Here is an 18,335-nt window from a genome sequence, read left to right on the forward strand (position 1 = left end):
CACCACATTTCATGAATCTAGGATAAACTTGAGTATACTTTGATCTAAAACAAAGATCATTTCATGAACTCCCAGAGAATTTTTCAATAACTTGTTTTAGAAGTTTGTATTAACACATCAACTGTATGTAACTTATTGCAATGTTTGCAAATTAATGTTATCTTTTGTATTCATAATTAATGTACATCTTTAATGAACATTATAGAAGTATTCAGATTACATCTAGAATAATTTATTTTGATGTCTTGCTATAGTTCCAGATGCAATAACCTGCCTTGCTCCTACAGACTAGCTGGACAATTTATGTCACAGAGCTCAAATCTGAGTAACTATTACAATTCTGAGAATCTGCTATGAATATTTTTAAACTTGAAGGATGTAGAAATTGTTTCTGTTCATTACTAAAAGATGCTTGGGATTTGGCATTAGAGCCTCTATTATTAAAGATTGTCTTTTCTAGAATGGTATTACTGGATATGCCTATAACCCACTATCCTCAGATTAGGATGTAGCAAGATTAAAAACAGAAAAATGTGTGGAGTTAGTTCCAAAGACACATAGTTATATTGGATCCAAGAGACAAAGGAAGAATCAAGAAGCAAATCCAAGATCAGTCACAGTGTGAGTCTAGAAGATGCCAACTAATAAATGGATATGTAAGTTCCTGAGTTAGAGAAAACCAGATAAAAGCCAGCGGCAAATGTAGAAACAGGCAATGGGGGTACAAGGAGAACATGGACCTTAATTCTAGCAGAGAGTACCTTGCTGGCCTATGGTTCCTTTAAAAATGTTAAGGACACACATATTCAGTTTTACAAAGGGAGGAAAAGAATTGGAAGGTGCTGCCTGTGCTAGGATATGACAATTTTCATACTTAATTGGAACACCACATTGTTTCATGTGAAGTTTGTATTTCTCTTATCTATAAAACATGGTGATTCAGGATCCTATCAGTGCAATTTTACAGAAACACACTCAACCTGGTATGCAAAAGCCCAGTCAATTTCCCTGAGAAATCTCCAATTAAAGAGTTGAGCCCTATTTAAACTTTGACTTCTTGTGGTTTTTCTTTAGTTTAATACTGTTATTAAACATCATCTATTGAATAGCCCAGGGAAGAATTTTCAATAAGTGCGAAGGAGAATGTAGGTCATTGTCATCTCAGTTTCTCAATGATTCAATTATTTGACATTTACTTATGCCCTTTGAATGACAACAGTCATGCCAGCTGCTGGTTGAAGGGGAATTTTCCAGCAGCACTTAAATAGGCTGTTTATATTCATTAGCTATTTGTTAGAATTCACTCTGAACAGACATGGAGGCTGTCATTCATTGAATTCTAGAATAGTCCTATTACTGTTTTGTGGTTTTAACGTCTGCTAAGCTATTTCTTTTTTGGTTAATTCCTTCGACATTTAAATTTTTAATTGATATTCCCAACATGTTTTAACACATCAGTTTAAGTTTAATGTTTCTACATTTTCAATCCTAAATTTATAACTACCAAATATTTGCAACCCATTTTTACTATGCATTCTAGTTTAAGAAGACAAATCAAACGGATGACAGGCAAATTGCTTAACTAGGATTAATATCAAATTTGAATGACTTTGTTGATGTTGTACAGAAGTTGTTTATGATCTTTCCTTTGCATCTAAAACGGCAAACTCTCAGACATAATACTTGAACACTAGAATGGGATAATTAGTTAACAATTTCCCTATATAACATATGCCATTTGCAATTTTTAAAAAATGTAACACAATCTATATTGAGTGATTTTTTTATCATTTAGATGATAAATCGGCCGGGAGCGGTGGCTCACGCATGTAATCCCTGCACTTTGGGAAGCTGAGGCAGGCAGATCACAAGATCAGGAGTTCAAAACCAGTCTGGACAACATGGTGAAGCCCCGTCTCTGCTAAAAATACAAAAAAAAAAATTAGCCGGGTGTGGTGGCACATGCCTGTAATGCCAGCTACTCAGGAGGCAGGAGAATCGCTTGAACCCAGGAGGCGGAGGTTGCAGTGAGCTGAGATTGCACCATCGCACTCCAGCCTGAGCAGCAGAGGGAGACTCCATCTCAAAAAAAAAAAAAAAAAAAAAAAAAAGATATATCTTCTATCACTGCACAGAAAACAATGCAGCAGTGACTAATAATAGAGATTTCTACTAAAAGCATGAAAGTTAACATAGAATCTTCTATATGGAGCTGTGTGGATTGCAGACTTCAAAAAGGTAGTCTCCCATCTTTGGAGGATCCACTGATGTTAAGGTTGAGTCCGACTCAAACAAATAAAAAATTAATTGGAAAATAGAGAAAAATATATTTCCAATACCAGAGGGAAGCATATTAATCACACAATTCCCTACAAGAATTCCTGGTCCATAAACCTCAATATTGCTTTAGAGAACTCCTTCCCAACCCTTCACTCCATTTACAATTGTATTCACATTCTTAAATAAAAAAATATATTTGCAAATGTATCAATTTTAAATATTGTTGACTATATAATGTATGCAATACATGAATTAGGTGTTTTGTTAAGCTAGTTTTCCATGGCATATAATTAATACATGACTTCTTGTTTCTAAACATAGTATCTATTATTTATTGTGTGCTTATTACATTTAGGGATTTGCTAGGTGTGTACCGTGCTTCCAAATTCTTTCCCAATTCAGAGTCTTTGTGGTTTTCTCAGCTTGGGATGCTCTTCCTCAACTATGATTAGCTGTCACTGACTGAATAACTCCCTTGCAAGTTTTTTAGCCTTTCTTAACAACATATCAAAAAGTAGAACTCTCAGTCCTGTCTGTAACTATCACATCAACATTTTTATTTCTTTCAAAGCACTCTTGCAAATCTATAATTCGTTTACCTATTTATTTATTTTTAGACGGAGTCTGACTCTGTCGCCCAGGCTGGAGTGCAGTGCCATGATCTCGGCTCGCTGCAACCTCTGCCTCCCGGGTTCAAGCGATTCTTTTGCCTCAGCCTCTGGAGTAGTTGGGATTACAGGTGCCCACCACTGCACCCAGATAATTTTTGTATTTTTAGTAGAGACGGGGTTTCACAGTTTACTCATTTATTTGTTAACTTGTTTATGTCTATCTTCCCATACACACAATAGATATATTATGAGAGCAGAAACTTTGTCTTAGATACCTCTGAACTCTGAACCCCTTACCCTGGTATAATAAATGCTCACAAAATATAGATTGTGCAAATGTGTGAATGTTTTATAAACATTATCTCACTTAATCCTCCAAACAATCCCACATGATCATCTCAAAGGAATGAGGCTCAAAGGAGTTAAGAATCTTGTTTGAGGTCAGGTGAGCGGTCAGGCTAAAGCCATATCCTAAATCGTTATGGGATTTTTTTGTTTGTTTTTTGCCTTTGCTTCTTGTACTAATTTCACTTAACAGTATTATCAGTTTCCCAGCACATGCATTAGAAATTTGAAATCCACTCCAGTCCTTTTTTTATACCCTGCCGAAACAATTGGTTACCAAGCTCATCTATCTTCCAGATCTTCTTATCCCCTCCCCTCCATGCTGTCTACACTGCCCTCCTTTTGACCCTCATCATCATGAATCAATATTGCCTCTTTGCCCCCTAACAGGTCTCCCTTCTATTATAGACTTCCTCTGCTCCTAACACTTAAATTAGAACAATGGTACAGATTTATCCCTTCTTTTACTGAGATCACTCAGTGGGTTCCCTACCTTTAGGATAAAATTCCCACTTGTTAACTTTGCATAAAGGCATTTGAGGACCTGGCTTCTGCCTTCCTCAAGCTCATGCCCATTATCCTTAAGTTAAGCCCAATGTTTAGAGCCTGAAACATTGGCATTCTTCCATGTTCCTGTGTTTTTACATGTGTTTCCTCTCTCTGAATGTGTTTCCCCACTTGATTGCCTTATTCACATCTAATCATCCTTCAAGACTGAGAACAGGCTGGGCACCGTGGCTCACACCTGTAATCCTAGCACTTTGGGAGGCCGAGCCAGGTGAATCATGAGGTCAAGAGATCAAGACCATCCTGGCTAACAAGGTAAAACCCTGTCTCTAATAAAAATACAAAAAATTAGCAAGGCATGGTGGCGCATGCCTGTGGTCCCAGCTACTTGGGCAGCTGAGGCAGGAGAATCACTTGAACCTGGGAGGCAGAGGTTGCAGTGAGCTGAGATCGCACCACTGCACTCCAGCCTGAGTGACAGAGCAAGACTCCATCTCAAAAACAAACAAACAAACAAAAACAACAAACTGAGAACGCACATATCTCTGCGGAGGCCTTACCCGATCTAGCCCCCATATGAGAGGCACCACTGAGCTGAGTCACATGCCCCTGCTCTGGACACCCATAAAACCCAGGACAGTCCTCAACATTATGAGATATTACAGAGTACAGTAACTGTCACATTTTGTTGTCTGTGTTTTTCTTTAGTTTTATATTATCTTTTTTTTTTTAAGTTGGCAGCCCTTTATGGACTCCTTGAGGGCATGTTCCTGGCATAGTACGTGGTATATTATTCAGAAGTTATTTTTGAAAGAATGCATCAAAGAGTGGATATGTTTCTGAACATGATTACAGTTAAGCTCAATCACGAAAAGAAAGTGAAATGTGAACTGTATGATGAAGTTATTAAATAGTGTCAATAGTTTTGCCTAGGAAGCAGAGAGTACTCTGTTTCTGACTGTGATGCTGGACTCTTGAGGGAGACGGTGATTGCTCTTCACCATACCCATCCAGCCCCCAAAGGGCCTTAAAAATACTGTGCTTAGTGCCTTGGAAGACACAAGAATAAATAAGACAGCCTGCTGTGTAGGATTTTGCAAACCAACAGGAGAGACGTCACTCTCCAAAGGACTTTATAGGAACCACCTGACTTCCTTTTACCCAAGATATATGACCCATACATTTACCGAAAATCATTTCACCTGGTCTTTATTTTCAGCTAGCAAATTGCCTTGAAATGCCAAATTGCCTCTCCGTTGATTCCATTTATTTGTCCTAAAACTCTCTCTTCTTGAAGCCTAATTTAAGGATTTTATAATTTGAAAAGCACTTCCATATTCATGAATTCAGTGGCTACTTCAATGTATGCTTTAACTTTTAAAAATTGTATTGTAATAAACCTCTGGATTTGAGCCTTCCGGAGAAATAACTATGCAGTTACACTCATCAAATCCTATTTTGCAGATTTCACAGATGCATAATGCTATATATAACTTTCAAACGGGGATTCCTAGAGAGCAAGGACAGTGGCAAGCTGGCAGAACTGCTCAGGGGACACAGAACTGCAAATAAAAAGCAAGGTGGAATTTTTTTTTCTCATGGGCCTTGAAGAATTATTTTGCTTTGCCTTTGTCCAAGTTGCCATGGAAACTCCTCTCCTGGAAATGTGCAGTTCTTCAGAGCCCTCATCCTGAATGTAAGCAGAAGACAAACCTGGAGCTGTAATCTATTTCAGTGCTGCCATGAGTTGCAGAAATCAAGGAATAATTGTTAAATTCATAAAGAAGTTTGTCAACATGAAAATGAGCATAATGAGCAAATACTGAGTTAGATGATATCTTTAATCTTCCTTCTGCCTTTAGGCAAATATAATATAGGGATATATAGTTTCTTATTGTATATGTGAAATAGTGAACAGTACAATAGTAGTGAGATGCAAAGGTCCCGATAATCAGTCTAGATCTTTATCCTATCCATTTAAGTGAAAGTAAAAGAAAAGTTTGCAAAATAATATAAGATATAAGCAGACCGAGAAATTACTGTTTCATTTACAAGAAACAACTCAGGAGCCGGGCTGGTGGCTCAGGCCTGTAATCCCAGCACTTTGGGAGGCTGAGGCGGGCGGATCACAAGGTCAGAGAATCGAGACCATCCTGGCTAACAAGGTGAGACCCGGTCTCTACTAAAGATACAAAAAAATTAGCCGGGCGTGGTGGCGGGCGCCTGTAGTCCCAGCTACTCAGGAGGCTGAGGCAGGAGAATGGCATGAACCCGGGAGGCAGAGCTTGCAGTGAGCCGAGATCGCGCCACTGCACTGCAGCCTGGGCAACAGAGCGAGACTCCATCCCAAAAAGAAACATCTCAGGGAAAACTCCATTTTAAATACAAATATAAATAGTTGGGATTATGCCTTTAGTTTAGAAGGAGCTTAGTGTTGATTAAGAAGGCTTATGCCATATATGAGTAGCATCTAGGAAGTATTATGAGAGCACTATGCCAGTAATATCGTGTATTATAAGAGAGGTACAGAAATTCTCAAAACTCACAGAGGAACAAAGTAAGGAAAAGAAAACTTTATAGTTTCTGGGTGGGAGAAGAAAAAGAAGCAATGCTTATAATAGCTTACGATAGCGTAGTACACACCATGTACCGCTCTGGTTTCCGCAGGTCAGCATCGCTGAAAGATGTGCTGGAGCAGCAGACAGCATGGTAAATAGGAGAAACGTGGTCCTTTCCCTCAGGAAGCCTATCTCCCTGCAGAAGGCAGAGGAGACAAACAGTAAAGGGTTAATTTTATAATCATTGCATTTCAAACTGTAAAATGTGCTATAAAAGGAGGCAAATGATTCTATGAGGGAATGTAAGGAGGGAATCTAACTTTACATACATTATATCTTTCGTTCTCACATGAGCCCTTGCATTAGATGCTGTACTCCTGTTTTTCAGATGACAGAGGCATAGAAGAAATAAGATATTTCTCCCAAGGTCAATCAGGAACTAAATATTAGAGCTAAGTGTTGGTCCAGTGTCAGTGTGTCAGGGTTTATGGTCTCTTTCCTATGCCACATGATTTGTGAAGTAGCTATCTCAATTTTATTCTAAATTCTGAATTTAAGAATCAGAGAGAGCTGGAATATATTTGTCAGGAGATACTAGAATTTTTGTGGTGTCTAGATTGCTCTGAATTATTTTCTTTTTTCTTTTTTTTTTTTGAGACAGAGTCTTGCTCTGTCGCCCAGGCTGGAGTGCAGTGGCCAGATCTCAGCTCACTGCAAGCTCCGCCTCCCGGGTTCACGCCATTCTCCTGTCTCAGCCTCCCGAGTAGCTGGGACTACAGGCGCCCGCCACCTCACCCGGCTTTTTTTATTTATTTTTATTTATTTTTTATTTTTTAGTAGAGACGGGTTTCACGGGATTAGCCAGGATGGTCTCGATCTCCTGACCTCGTGATCTGCCCGTCTCGGCCTCCCAAAGTGCTGGGATTACAGGCTTCAGCCACCGCGCCCGGCCGCTCTGATTTATTTTCTTCATAAGCACTGGGGTATTCTCTCTTAAGAAATCCTTTGGAATTGGCTTTTCTATCCTAATGAGTCATTCAAATATTTGTGAATTTGCCCAGCTGAAACATAGATACATCCCTGGTAAGGAATCTCAAAGCCAACCAAATGTCTGGGCTGGGATCTCACTCAGCACATTGATGTCACTAAACTAGTGTGTACATCTGGAGGCTAAGGGTGCTGTACACCCAGCCTGAATTCAAATCCTACCTAACTTACCACTGCCTCCTCTCATTCACTTTATTATCTTGGTACATGTCTGTCTCTCTAATTCAACTATAAACAACTTTGAAGATATAAGGTATTTATTTTTGTGCCATAGTGACAGTCATAGTTCTCTGTTACTATAGATGTTTAATTGCTAAACTAAAAAATTCTCCTTCTAATATTTGATAATAATAGTTTTATTAAATATCATTTTAACTTGAAGTCCACTAAAAGATTTACATTATCAAATAATGTTGAACATATTTTTCCAGGAGCCTCATTTTTTAAATTTACTTTAATAATAGAGATGGGGTGTTGCTCTGTCGCCCAGACTGGTCTTTAACTCCTGGGTTCAAGCAGTCCTTCCACCTCAGGCTCCCAAAATGCTAAGATTACATGCGTTAAGCCACCACGCCCTGCCCAGGAATCTCATTTTTTAAGAAGTTTGTTAGTGACTGTTAAGATGACATTATTCTGAGGTCTGGTTTAAAATGAGTCGAACTTCCTTCTTCACAAAAAGATGAAGAAAGGGATGAAATATCAATCACTCTGATACTATCCCTACCCCACCTAGTTCTTTGGAAATAAAGGCTGTCGTAACTTCTAGCTTAGTTGTTCGGCCAGTTTCCTTCTCCTTTCCCAGAACTATAGGCTTTGTAACCTTAGAGGGTCCCTGTTATGTGCCACTGTAAACAATAAAGAACGGCTCATGGGCTTTGTCTTTAGAATATACTTTCGAATCCACTCCAGTGAAACATGGTGCAAAACACCTTGGAAACACCATGTGGCAATGTCCACAAAACATCTTCCTAATGAAAGAGTGCTCCCAATACCCAGATTTCCCAAACAATGGGAGTGGAGGGGTGCCATGACCTTGCCATTTGAGGAAAAATGGGCACTGTAAGAATACAACCTCTGCCTCTTTTCTTCAGATCCTCTTAGTTCAATTCAGTTCAAACATTTACTAAGCACCTAGTATATGCCACTTGTGGTAAGAGATGCTGTCTATATAAAAGGTGAATAGAGGTACATACTCTGCCCTTAAGTGGGAGGGAGCCAGACACAGTAATGGATCCTACAGTTTCAGAGGAATGAGGTCTCTCCTCCCATACCTTCCACCCATTCACTCCCCGTAAGCACAGACAAGAGCTCTTTTCCCCAAAGCAATTCAAGTAGAATAAATTACATAGAGCTTTAATAATGTATAGACACTGCAATGACTGACTGCCTTCGACTCATAATCTTCTTCATCCCATATATATTTTCTGAAAATATCCCATATTCTTCAAATTTATCCAGCCCAACATCTAACTGTGGACCAGAAGTAAACAAGGATTTTTCCTTCTTGGCCTCTTATCCCTAGGGACGAACATTAGGAATACAATGAAGATTCTCCAATTCTTTTAAATTTTTCTTTCGAAATCCTGGAAATTCTACACAAAGGTACTTTGACACCTTTTTTCCCAATACTGTCAAAATCCATCTTTTATTTTGTCCTTCTATTAATTTTTATGTGACTCTGTATTCTAATACGTCCTAATACATGTTATTTATAACACTAATTCAAAGGACATTTCAGGAAAGAAAGGTGGTCGTTGAAAAGAGAGTTCTGTGATCAAATACATTTGGAAAAGCCCACATACTACCTATCTTTAAGAGAGTCATATATATATTAATATGAAGTCGCTGTGAAGTCTTGCAATATAGAAATGTAATTAACTTTAACCCAGCAGTTCCTTGACTCACTTGGTCAAAATATTACTTGATGCTAAAACTTATTAATACCTTGATAAATTTGTTTTCATAGAAACATTTAGAAAACACTGTTGTAAATTAATACCTTTGGAATTATTTGGCTAACAACAGAAGACTTCCATTCTCTAGAAATAAGATCATATAATTCATTCATTCAACATTATTTGTTGAGCATCTATTATGGGCTAAGCACTTAACACCTACTTGTTAGTTTAAATGTCATCCAAGCCTCAGGGATCAGTTAAACCTCTAAGTATGTGAAATAAAAAGAATCTCCATAGAGCTCCATAAGTGTACCTAAAATGCCTTGTGTTATTACCACTATTATGATAATATTCACTCTAGAAACAAACCAATTGTATTTCTTTCTTTTTCTTTTTCTTTTTTTTTTTTTGTTTTTGAGACAGAGTCTCTCTCTGTCGCCCAGGCTGGAGTGCAGCGGCCGGATCTCAGCTCACTGCAGGCTCCGCCTCCTGGGTTCACGCCATTCTCCTGTCTCAGCCTCCCGAGTAGCTGGGACTACAGGCGCCCGCCACCTCGCCCGGCTAGGTTTTTGTATTTTTTTAGTAGAGGCGGGGTTTCACCGTGTTAGCCAGGATGGTCTCCATCTCCTGACCTCGTGATCCGCCCGTCTCGGCCTCCCAAAGTGCTTACAGGCTTGAGCCACCGCGCCCGGCCCAATTGTATTTCTTTCACTGAACCTCAGTCTCATACTCTTCACCAAGTTTTTGGGTTTCCCTGTTGTCCCAAAAACATCTCAGTATGTCCTTTGGCTTCCTGTCCAGCTCTCCTGTACTGAATCCTATTAATCTTCACCAGGCCTCCAGGTCTGTGGAACCAGGTGTTTGAGGAGCACTGCTCACAGCTGGGTCCCTGATCCAGTCCCTGATCCCTACCGCCAACCCCTGTCACCAGGCCCCCATACTAAATGGCATTAATTTTCCTTCAGACCTTCAGTCATTCATCATGTGACTCTCTATGTGTGGATCCTGGGTCCCAGCCATTTCAAACTTCCTCTGTCCTACGTCAACCAAGCCCCAGTTGTGGAAAGTCTCCCTTCCCTTAGCTTCTAGAACTGTGCAGCCCTGTTTTGTATTTTGTCCTTCCTCTCTGAATACTCTCTTCTACTTCCTTTATGAACTTTATTCTTAGCTACAGTTGCTCAAATACAGTCTATGCTCAGGCCCAGGCCCAGGCCCTGGACTTCTCTTTCTGTGTACTTTATCACTGGCAGCTCAGTTACTCTCAACACTTAAACTACAATAGAAAATATAATCAAATTTACAATTTGACATCTTTCATCTTTGCTGAAACTTACAAATATGTGAAGACCACATGTGAATATTCTAAGTGTGTTTTCCTAAAGAGTATGTTAGACACTTGAACAACTTTTATATAATAATACGTACGTAGAAAATAGAAGGTGATCATCATAAATACCATTTTAAATTGGTATTAAAAGTAAAAGTAGTCTTTATTTTCCATAATTATTTTGGAATACATATATCCCCATACCCAAAATACGTTTCCTCAAAAAGATGTAAGAAGATTTGATTTCCAAGCCATCTAGCATCATTCAACACTCACAGTAAAATAAATACTCCAAGTATCATTGTTTAACAAATGTTTCAGGTAAATTTTAGTTAAAATTGTGTTCATATGTGACGTTAATAATTCATTGACTCATAGCTAGAACAACTTATTCTCCTTTTCAGTTGTAGTGTCAGATTCTTATGATAATAATATCTTAAATTTGTGGTTTGTTACATCCCTCAAGCACTTCCAGGCTGTCTATCTTCAACAGACACAAGTGAGAAATTAGGAGTACAAATTAGAATCTCCTTTGTATTGTTTAGATATTGTTCCATGAAGGGGTTCAGTGACTTGTTCAATGTCACATAGAAAAACCCCATCAGAACCTAAACTATAAAACTGCTTTCAGTGCTGGAGAGGATGTGGAGAAATAGGAACACTTTTACACTGTTGGTGGGGCTGTAAACTAGTTCAACCATTGTGGAAGACAGTGTGGCTATTCCTCAAGGATCTAGAACTAGAAATACCATTTGACCCAGCCACACCCTTACTGGGTGTATACCCAAAGGATTATAAACCATGCTGCTATAAAGACACATGCACCCGTATGTTTATTGCGGCACTATTCACAATAGCAAAGACTTGGAATCAACCCAAATGTCCATCAATGACAGACAGACTGGAATAAGAAAATGTGGCACATATACACCATGGAATAATATGCAGTCATAAAAAAGGATGAGTTCATGTCCTTTGTAGGGACATGGATGCAGCTGGAAACCATCATTCTAAGCAAGCTATCGCAAGAACAGAAAACCAAACACCGCATGTTCTCACTCACAGGTGGGAATTGAACAATGAGAACACTTGGACACAGGGTGGGGAACTTCACACACTGGGGCGTGTTGTGGGGTGGGAGGAGCAGGGAGGGATAGCATTAGGAGATATACCTAATGTAAATGACGAGTTAATGGATGCAGCACACCAACATGGCACATGTATACATATGTAACAAATCTGCACATTATGCACATGTACCCTAGAACTTGAAGTACAATAATAATAAAAAAAATTCACAAAAACAAAAAACCTGCTTTCTCCTGTTCCTTCAGTACAAATCTCTGAAAATCTTCCTATAGTCTCTTGTTTTATGCTTTTGATGAATAACCAAAACATCTCAGAAAAACAATAATGTACAATAGAATGTACATTTCAAATGCTTCCCCATTTTATAGGTAAGGAAAAGTGAGACCCAGAAATTTTATGACTTGATCAAGTTCAGAGAAGGCTAAAAACCATTGCATAACCAAGATCAGAGAGACGTAAAAGCCGTAGCACAAAAAATTTGAACTCTGACATTCAGTTTGTACCAGTACTGTCAACAAAGAGAACTTGATTATATTTTACCCTTCCTAATGTCTTCATCAGCTTCTGGAAACATTTTCTAGTTCGTTTTTCATCTCTAATGTCAAAGTCAAATTTGTCCTATAACACTTCTCAGAGCTAATTTCTGGAGAATAAAATTATGTGAGGTGAGCTATTTAATGAGGTCAATCACTTAATTTCTTATACTATTTTGAGGTAACTGGGCTAATAATGACTTTTTAAAGTCTGTCCTTTATAAGCTTCTTATCCCTTTTTGTAGAACTATTGTTGTTAATACAGCAGTGACATCTGAAGTGAGCATATGCTCATGTGTGGATAAGTCCTGACAAATCCAAGAGAGTCTGCTATTCCCTTTAAAAATAAGACTACACTTCTTAGATATGACAATGCTTAAAAATCACATCGTAATAGTGATATTACACTATAATCATTGTAACAGTTATATATAATCGATATGAAATATATCTATAAAAGACTTTATTTTCACTAGTTTCCAGATTTTAGTTGACTTTCATTTCAACTTTTCTTCAGTATATATGCATACTTATTACTTTGTTTGAATTGATAAAATCTGACTTCCAAATTTCTTTTTTTTTAAGTGAAAGCAAGTTTATTAAGAAAGTAAAGGAATAAAGAATGGCTACTCCACAGGCAGAGCAGCCCTGAATTTCTTAACAGCTGACTGAAATATAATATAGATACAATAATGTGAGAAGAAATTATCAAATTCCTATAACAGAAAAAAATGGTTTTTAAAAAACATATAATACTCCCACCTCACAAACAGCAAAAATACAAAATATAGAAATGTGGTGGTAAATTGATTAACCGGCTTTCAACTTCTATTTTGACATGTGAGTAAATACATGTCTAGTTTTAATGTGTATTTCTTCTGCAGATCTTTACAAGATAGAAATTTAAACATACATATGACATCAAAGTAGTAAAAAAGGGTAGAGTCAGAGATCTGAATTCTGATCCTGACTCCACTAATCTTAATAAGTTACTTACATCTTAGCCTCAAGTTCTTTATCTATAAAAATAGTAATTATTAAGTCCACCTAAAAGGTTGCTGCAAGGATTAAATATGAGAAAAAAATTGTAGATTTGCTAGCATAGAACATGGAAAATAGTAGATATGTGTTGTTTTCTTTCTCATTATATCTGTGTATACTTCTCCCATACTACCGTATTTATTCTGCTTATATAGCTTAAATTTTAACTAGTTTGAGTGTAAATCTTGTACAAATAAGGATCCTGAACTCACTTCTCTAGTTTCAAGCATAAAGAATGCATTTTTAGTTTGTTGGTGGTGGTGGTGGTGTTTTGGGCACAGTAGAAAGACATTATTTATCATCTTCCTAAATTCCATATTGCTATGTTCATGATGTTTTTCATATCTTTGCCTTAAAATTAACTCTTTTTTCTTAACTTTAATTTTTAAAATTATTTAATTTATACTATTATAAATTATTATATACTTACTTACATAATATAAATAAATATAATATTTATATATATAAAAATATAAATTATTATAATTATTTAATTTATACTATTCCATTCAGGCATTTAACTCTATATTTTATTTCAGGCATTTCAAAACTCACATTCTGAAGCACGACACCAAATGTTTCTTCCAGTAATTCCTCTCATGTGAAAGCTACAGTAAACAACAGATCACAGGAATCCGTCTGAAAAAACGAGTGTGTCTTTACCTGACCTCCTCTTAAAACTCTGTAAGTAACTGGAAATCATGATTCTCACTGACATTACTATTTACGTCTTTCTTCTTTGAAAATCATGCCTGGAGTTCATGTCAGAACAAGTAATCACAAATGACATCCTACCCGGAACAAGGCATTCAAGATTAGAAATTTGTTATGAGTGTTATGAGTCATAGCATCTCTTTGGGGCCCACAGATCTGTAAAACCCTACTGTGGCTCTTTTCTGGCTTCCTGGAAATGAAAGTAACCCAACCATATAATGACACACTAACCTATTCTATGCATATGGGAGTACTTGTCTATCCACAGTCTATCTAGTATCATATTTTTCAGATTTGCAAGTTGCAGTCTAGTAGTGGTATCTTAGAAATCAGATTAGTGTGTTATAAACAGCAGTTTTACAAGTAAAGAAAAAAGAATGATATGGAATGAAATGGAACAAAACAAAATGAAACAGAAAATATCACAATACATCACATGCAAAAGGAATATATACAAGCATATTATTTTGGACCAGGCGTGGTGGCTCATGCCTGTAATCTCAGCATTTTGGGAGGCCGAGGCAGAGGATCATGAGGTCAGGAGATCGAGACCATCCTGGCTAACACAGTGAAACTCCGTCTCTACTAAAAATACAAAAAACTAGCCGGGCATGGTGGCGGGTGCCTGTAGTCCCAGCTACTCAGGAGGCTGAGGCAGGAGAGTGGCGTGACCCTGGGAGGCAGAGCTTGCAATGAGCCAAGATCGTGCCACTGCACTCCAGCCTGGGCGACAGAGCAAGACTTCATCTCAAAAAAAAAAATAAAGTGTGTGTATATATATATGTACAGAGAGAGAGAGAGTGTTAAACTTTTGTTTTATTTGTGTAAGACAGAGAGAATGTATGTGTGTGAGTGTGTGTGTGTGAGAGAGAGAGAGAGGAAGCATACACTCACATGTGGTGATATAAGAGGTTTTTTTTTTTTTTTGAGACAGAGTTTCGCTGTGTCGCCCAGACTGGAGTGCAGTGGTAAGATCTCGGCTCACTGCAAGCTCTGCCTCCCAGGTTCACGCCATTCTCCTGCCTCAGCCTCCCGAGTAGCTGGGACTACAGGCACCTGCCACCACGCCTGGCTAATTTTTTGTACTTTTTTAGCAGAGACGGGGTTTCACCGTGTTAGCCAGGATGGTCTTGATCTCCTGACCTCGTGATCCACCCGCCTCGGCCTCCCAAAGTCCTGGGATTACAAGTGTGAGCCACCGCGCCCAGCCAAGGGATATTTCTTACTGTGGACAATTATGATTTGAATGTTAGCGTCCCGTCCAAAATCCACATTTAAAACATAATCACTAAGGCTACAGTATTAGAAGGTGGCACCTGCAGGAGACGATTAGGTCATGAGGGCTCTACCCTTGGGAATTGAATGAATCCATTAAAAAGGAGGATTCACACAGCGCTTGCCCCTTTTTGCTCTTCTGACTTCTTTCATGTGAGGATACAGATGAGAGAAGCTGCCATCAATGGAACAGGCCCTCATAATACACCAAAACTACCAGCACCTTGATCTTGAACTTTCCAGGCTCCAGAACTATGGGAATAAATTTTGTTCTTTATAAATTACTCAGTTTCAGGTATTTTGTTACAGCAGCACAAACAGACTAACACATGAACCATAGAGAAAAATCTTTGAAAGTCATTAAACTGGTATAGTGGACACATAGATATGGAATATAGATTTGTCACTCAGTTGTTACTTAAAGGAAAGGCTTGTTGTCCAGTTGCTGAAAATGCTGTCATCAGACACCATCAACTATCAGCCCCTGTGTGGAGGGATTGCCTCTGTTGCAGAGAGCCACCATGCACCTTGCTTAAGGTCTTGCCTTTCCTACACTGTCCCAGACTAACCACTGCCATGGGAGGAAAGAGACCAGACTATTTCACTCCAAGCCACAGCAACACTGAAAGCCCCTGTTCATTTCATACCTCCTGTGGGGTCAACCAAAGCATTTGTTCAGGTCTGCATAGCAGTTTTCCCTCTACCCCAGTCCTGTTTTCTTCTTCTCCCACAGAGTTAGATCCCAAGCCACTTCCTAATAAGCATCCGCTACCCAGAGAACTCACCTATGTAGTTGAAGGAGTAACAAGTTTTATTGGCCAAGTCAGCCGAAAAGGCCAACTATACAATAAGCAAACATCTTTACATAAAATAAAGTGCCCTTTAAGCTAGCAACAGTGTGTTGAAAAACAAAAATAAATAAATTAATTAAATATAGTGCTCGATTTTCAATGGAACTGCAAATTAAAAGGCTACTATTAGGACCATACTCTGTTTATCATATTGGCTACTGATATGTTTGATCAAAATAAGCATATCTATTTCTTTCTTTCTTTTTTTTTTTTTTTTTGAGACAGTCTCGCTCTGTCACCCAGGTTGGAGTGCAGTGGCACGATCTCGGCTCACTGCAACCTATGCCTCCTGGGTTCAAGCCATTCTCCTGCCTCAGCCTCCTGAGTAGCTGGGACTACAGGCGCACGCCACCACGCCCGGCTAACTTTTTTGTTTGTATTTTTAGTAGAGATAGGGTTTCACCTTGTTAGCCAGGATGGTCTCGATCTCCTGACCTCGTGATCCACCAGCCTCGACCTCCCAAAGTGCTGGGATTAGAAGCGTGAGCCACTGCACCTGGCCAAGCATATCTATTTCTTAACAATGGTTAAGTGGTTATCATTTTTCCCTTGAACTTGCACAAGTGTCCCATCTCCAGTGAAGTTTGCCAAACTAGCTCATGATGGTCCTTCATTTCTTCTGCCAGCCCTTTTTGCATTCATCCCATCCTAGCAGCTATTGGGCTAGTCTTGCTAACCTTTGTCTTACAAATATGCTCACTTCAAAGTTGCAGAGAAACAATGAAAAAACCATGAATGCCATCCTTAGGAGGTGAGGAGTGAGAGCTGGGGGGTAGGTATATTAGTAGTGAACCCTGTTAAAATTATTCAAATTATTTGTTTAACACAAACTGTTTAATACTAAGGCTGTGTTTTCTGGAACAATCATATCAAATTCTAATGCATATAAAATGAAATATTAGCTTTTTTATCTAGAATATAAATATTGGAAACAGAGCCTGATTCAATCATTCTGATTGACTAATTTCATCAGATCAGTTTAAAAGAAAAGGATCCATTGATTTTGGTTCTTTTACTTCTTTTTTTTTTTTTTTTTTGAGACGGAGTCTCGCTGTGTCGCCCAGGCTGGAGTGCAGTGGCCGGATCTCAGCTCACTGCAAGCTCCGCCTCCCGGGTTTACACCATTCTCCTGCCTCAGCCTCCCGAGTAGCTGGGACTACAGGCGCCCGCCACCTTGCCCGGCTAGTTTTGTTTTGTTTTGTTTTGTTTTGTATTTTTTAGTAGAGACGGGGTTTTACCGTGTTAGCCAGGATGGTCTCGATCTCCTGACCTCGTGATCTGCCCGTGATCTGCCTCCCAAAGTGCTGGGATTACAGGCTTGAGCCACTGTGCCCGGTCTCTTTTACGTCTTTTAATTAAAATGGTTCTTATCCTGCTATTTCATAGGATATTTCTTTTTTTTCTTTCCTTCTTTCTTTCTTTCTTTTTTTTTTTTTTTTTTTTTTTTTGAGACGGAGTTTTGCTCTTGTTGCCCAGGCTGGAGTGCAACGGCACAATCTCGGCTCACTTTAACCTCCGCCTCCTGGGTTCAACCGATTCTCTTGCCTCAGCCTCCCCAGTAGCTAGGATTGCAGGCATGCACCACCATGCCTGGCTAATTGTAGCTTTAGTAGAGATGGGTTTTCTCCATGTTGGTCAGGTGGTCTCCAACTCCCGACCTCAGGTGATCCGCCCACCTTGGTCTCCCAAAGTGCTGGGATTACAGGCGTGAGCCACAGGGCCCTGCCTCTATAGGATATTTCTAACATCTTGAAACTCTGAGGTCCCACCTCACCCTGCCCATTTAGTTTTTTCCTCAAATATATTTTGGGTATGTGTTCTCTAGATAGGAAGCAATAGTGGTAGGTAGATCAAATGTAAGGGGAAACTTTTTTTTTTTTTAACAAAAGACAAGGCGGGGCGCGGTGGCTCAAGCCTGTAATCCCAGCACTTTGGGAGGCCGAGGCGGGCGGATCACAAGGTCAGGAGATCGAGACGACAGTGAAACCCCGTCTCTACTAAAAATACAAAAAATTAGCCGGGCGCGGTGGCGGGCGCCTGTAGTCCTAGCTACTCAGGAGGCTGAGGCAGGAGAATGGCGTGAACCCAGGAGGCGGAGCTTGCAGTGAGCCGAGATCGCGCCACTGCACTCCAGCCTGGGCAACAGCGTGAGACTCCGTCTCAAAAAAAAAAAAAAAAAAAAAAAGACAGAGAAAGTCAAAGAATAAGTAGAAAATTCCCAAGTAAGTACATGTAAACTTGGTGAGAATGTTGAAGGAG

The 18,335-nt window shown here is 39.1% G+C and overlaps 1 long non-coding RNA gene across 1 annotated transcript in view; it reads right to left on the minus strand.

Moving 5' to 3' along the window:
• The window catches only part of LOC144340157 (uncharacterized), a 74,287-nt gene extending 60,276 nt beyond the window's left edge, over positions 1–14,011 (minus strand). The window contains exons 1-2 of the long non-coding RNA XR_013415916.1: positions 13,792–14,011; positions 6,387–6,497 (exon numbers count right to left, since the gene is read on the minus strand). This is a non-coding gene — a long non-coding RNA (uncharacterized LOC144340157). The remainder of the gene's footprint in view (positions 1–6,386; positions 6,498–13,791) is intronic.
• Positions 14,012–18,335: the final 4,324 nt, after the last annotated feature.

This window comes from Macaca mulatta, chromosome 3 (genome assembly GCF_049350105.2).
Source record: "Macaca mulatta isolate MMU2019108-1 chromosome 3, T2T-MMU8v2.0, whole genome shotgun sequence".
Lineage (NCBI taxonomy): Eukaryota > Metazoa > Chordata > Mammalia > Primates > Cercopithecidae > Macaca > Macaca mulatta.